The sequence below is a fragment of the Hylobates moloch genome, unplaced genomic scaffold (assembly GCF_009828535.3).
Source record: "Hylobates moloch isolate HMO894 unplaced genomic scaffold, HMol_V3 SCAFFOLD_16, whole genome shotgun sequence".
NCBI lineage: Eukaryota > Metazoa > Chordata > Mammalia > Primates > Hylobatidae > Hylobates > Hylobates moloch.
This window is the reverse complement of record NW_026652291.1, coordinates 48,591,397-48,595,508: the sequence shown is the minus strand read 5'-3', so window position 1 is coordinate 48,595,508 and position 4,112 is coordinate 48,591,397.

The window sequence follows — 4,112 nt, the reverse complement described above, 5'->3', positions numbered from 1 at the left end:
CCTTCCCCGTCACCCTGAAAGACCCCAGTGTGTATTGTTACCCCCTAGGTGTCTATGTGTTTTCATCATTCGGCTCCCACTAATAAGTGAGAATATGCAGTATTTGGTTTTCTGTTACTGGGTTAGTTTGCTGAGGATAATGGCTTCCAGCTCCATCCATGTCCCTGCAAAGGACATAATCTCATTCCTTTTTATGGCTACATAGAATTCTGTATTCCATAGTGTATATATACCACATTTTCTTTCTTTCTTTCTTTTTTTTTTTTTTTTGAGACGGAGTTTCGCTCTTTTTGCCCAGGCTGGAGTGTAGAGTGCAATGGCGTGATCTCAGCTCACTGCAACCTCTGCCTCCCGGTTCAAGTGATTCTCCTGCCTCAGCCTCCAAAGTAGCGGGGATTACAGGCGCTTGCCACCATGCCTGGCTAATTTTTTGTATTTTTAGTAGAGATGGGGTTTCACCATGTTGGCCAAGATGGTCTCGATCTCTTTACCTCGTGATCTGCCCGCCTCGGCCTCCTAAAGTGCTGGGATTACAGACATGAGCCACTGTGCCTGGCCTAACCACATTTTCTTTATCCAGTCTATCATTGATGGGCATTTAGGCTGATTCCATGTCTTTGCTGTTGTGAACAGTGCTGCAATGAACATATGTGTGCATGTATCTTTATAATAGAATGACTTATATTCTTTTGGGTGTATACCCAGTAATGGGATTGCTGGGCCAAATGGTATTTGAGTTTATTTTTGTATATGGTGAAAGAAAGGGGTCAAGTTTCAATCTTCTGCATATGGCAAGCCAGTTATCTCAGCACGATTTATGAATGGGGAGTCCTTTCTCCGTTGCTTGTTATTGTTGACTTTGTTAAAGATCAGAAGGTTGTGGATGTGTGGCTTTATTTCTGGGTTCTCTGCTGTGTTCCACTGGTCTATGTGTTTGTATTTGTATCAGTACTGTGATATTTTAGTTACTGTAGCCTTGTTGTATTGTTTGAAGTCAGGTAGTGTGATGCCTCTGGCTTTGTTCTTTGTGCTTAGGATTGCTTTGTCTAGTCAGACTCTTTTTTGGTTCTATATGAATTTCAGTATCGCTTTTTCTAATTCTGTGAAAAATGTTGTTGGTAGTTTGATAGGAATAGCATTGAATCTGTAAATTGGTTTGGGCAGTATGGCCATTTTAACAATATTGATGCTTCCTATCCACAAGCATGGAACATTTTTCCATTTGTTTGTGTTGGCTCTGATTTCTTTCAGAAGTGTTTTGTAATTCTCTTTGTAGAGATCTCTCACCTTCCTCACTGGCTGTATTCCTAAATGTTTTATTCTTTCTGTGGCTATTATGAGTGAGATTGCATTCTTGATTTGGCTCTCAGCTTGGACCTTTTTGGTGTATAGATATGCTACTGATTCTTGTACATTGATTTTGTATCCTGAAACTTTGCTGAAGTTGTTTATCAGATCTGGAAGCCTTTGGCTAGAGACTATGGGGTTTTCTAGGTATGGAATCCTATCATCTGCAAAGAGAGATAGTTTGACTTCCTCTCTTCCTGTTTGGATACCTTTTATTTCTCTCTCTTGCCTGATTGCTCTGGCTGTCTTCCTGACCTTTAAATGGTGGAGTTCTCTAAGATTCTATGTTCAATCCTCTTCATGTCTTACTGTAAACAGTCCCTCTGCCATCCATGTTCAAAGCTTCAATAATATCTCTAGCTCAGACTTATTTTAGAGTCTAGAAGGAAGAGTCTCGCCTATCAGGCAACTCCACTTGGATATCTCAAAAGGATCTCAAGCTGAAAATGTCCCAAAATTACTCTCTACCTCTCAAAACTCACTGCGTTTTCCATTTTTCTTATTATAGTGAGTGATACTACCTTCCATCTACCCCATTGTCCAAGCAAAATCCTGAGAGTTATTTAAAGATTTTTTTCTTTTTCCTTTCTACTCACATCTAATCAATCAATAGCTACTGTTGATTCTATTTCCTAAATATACCTTACACCTTTCTCCTCTATTCTAGCCCTACTATCTCTTTACATTAGATTGGTTCAGATTTTCAGCATCCATTGGCTGGAATATTGCAGTAGCTTAATGACTATTTTTTCTGCTTCTAAGATGTTGTCTCCCAGTTTATTTTGTACATTTTCTAACCAAAGCCGATCATGTTACATGAAATTTATCAATGACTCTCTATGACCTATGGAATAAAAACTACGTTCTTAAGCATGGCATCAAATGAATTTCTGTGATTTGCCTACAGATTCCTGATGATACTTCATCTTCTATTACTACTGTCATATTTTATTTTCCAGCAATAATAAACTACTAGTGGTTCCTTATGTAGGCAAATTGTACCATACCTTTATGTCTTGGCATGTGATTTTCTCTCTGCTTGGAGAAGCAGTCCTCTTCACTTCTCTTTGTTCTTATTCATTCTTCAAGTTCCATCTCAAAAGCTACCTTCTCTATGAAGTCTTCCCACACTTCATCATAGAACCTTAATTCCCCTCTTATATTCCCCTCATATATTGCACATGCCTACAATATAGAGATTGGCTGTTATTAAATTATTTAAATGAATGAATATATAATCTTCTCAGAGCTATCCCCCATGCCAGGGCATTTTGATAATACAAATAGCTATTTTCATGAAACTGTGAGATCCTTCAGGACAGGAACGATATTGGCCTAGTGCCAGATAGCATGTTAACAAATAAGCAAGCACTCAATATATGTGTATTAAATGTTGACTGTACTCTGATATTGATCCTCCCATTAGTGCAAATGGCACTATAGCTATGCAGAATTGCAAAAAAAAAAACAAAAAAAACAAAACTTGAAGAACATTAGCTGATGGTTATATGCAAATTCTTCACTACCAGAAAATAGCATGCGTGTCTGTCATCATGAGAACAACAGCTAAAACTACATAGAAAAACAACACAAGTCATTAGTCTCCCATATTTCGTAAGCAAGCGCTAAGTATTAAATTACCTTTCCAGGAACATGTTTTTTTCTTTACCATAAGTGATCATGTACATATTTTGAAAACATTGGCAGGGCGCGGTGGCTCACACCTGTAATCCCAGCACTTTGGGAGGCTGAAGCAGCGGATCACGAGGTCAGGAGATCGAGACCATCCTGGCTAACACGGTGAAACCGCGTCTCTACTAAAAATACAAAAAATTAGCTGGGTGCGGTGGCGGGAGCCTGTAGTCCCAGCTACTCGGGAGGCTGAGGCAGGAGAATGGCATGAACCTGGGAGGCAGAGCTTACAGTGAGCTGAGATAGCACCACTGCACTCCAGCCTGGGTGAAAGAGCAAGACTCCGTCTCAAAAAAAAAAAAAAAAAAAAAAAGGAAAACATTGGTCAAAACTTTTATACTATTTATCTTATAAGAACTTTGGGCATTAATCTTCTCAGAGCTATCCCCCATGCCAGGGCATTTTGATAACTACAAATAGCCATTTTAAAACTTCAAATCAAAACATTTTTATGGTATCAGGTTCCCTAAGGAAATATGCAATGAATTTTCTTTATTTATTTGAGGGCTACATTTGGCTTAGGCTGACCCCAAAGCATAATGCCTTTACATTATAAGCATGAGTTACTACATCTTATTTGACTTCAATGTCATTGTCTTGTTTGTGAGCTGTCCTTGATAACACTAATGGTTAATGGATAAAGTTATTTGGGAAAGAGATTTCATGCTACTCTGAGAAAATGTCAGAGTTGAAAAATCAGCTAGAAGTAAAGACAATAATACCCTAAGTCTAAAAATCTGGTCATTCTATCACACTGTTAGTGCCTGCACTTACTGGTTCTTCAAGACTCTAAAAACGGAGTGAGAAAACTAAGCTGCCTTCTTAGCTCTCACGGGTGGTGTGAGGATTAGGGAGATAAGAGTTAGACTGTAGAGCTCACCAGTAAACAGATGGGAGTTTCTCTCCTTTAATAGCTAATGCAGAATGTTTGGTGAAACCAGCAAATTTGTTACCAGACAGCTCAAACTTTGTCCTCTGATGCATCTTCGAGGCCACAGAGAAGTAGTAGTAGTTCTCTGTAAAGCAGACCTAAATCATGGTCATGACTTTTACACTTGTTTTCATGATATTGG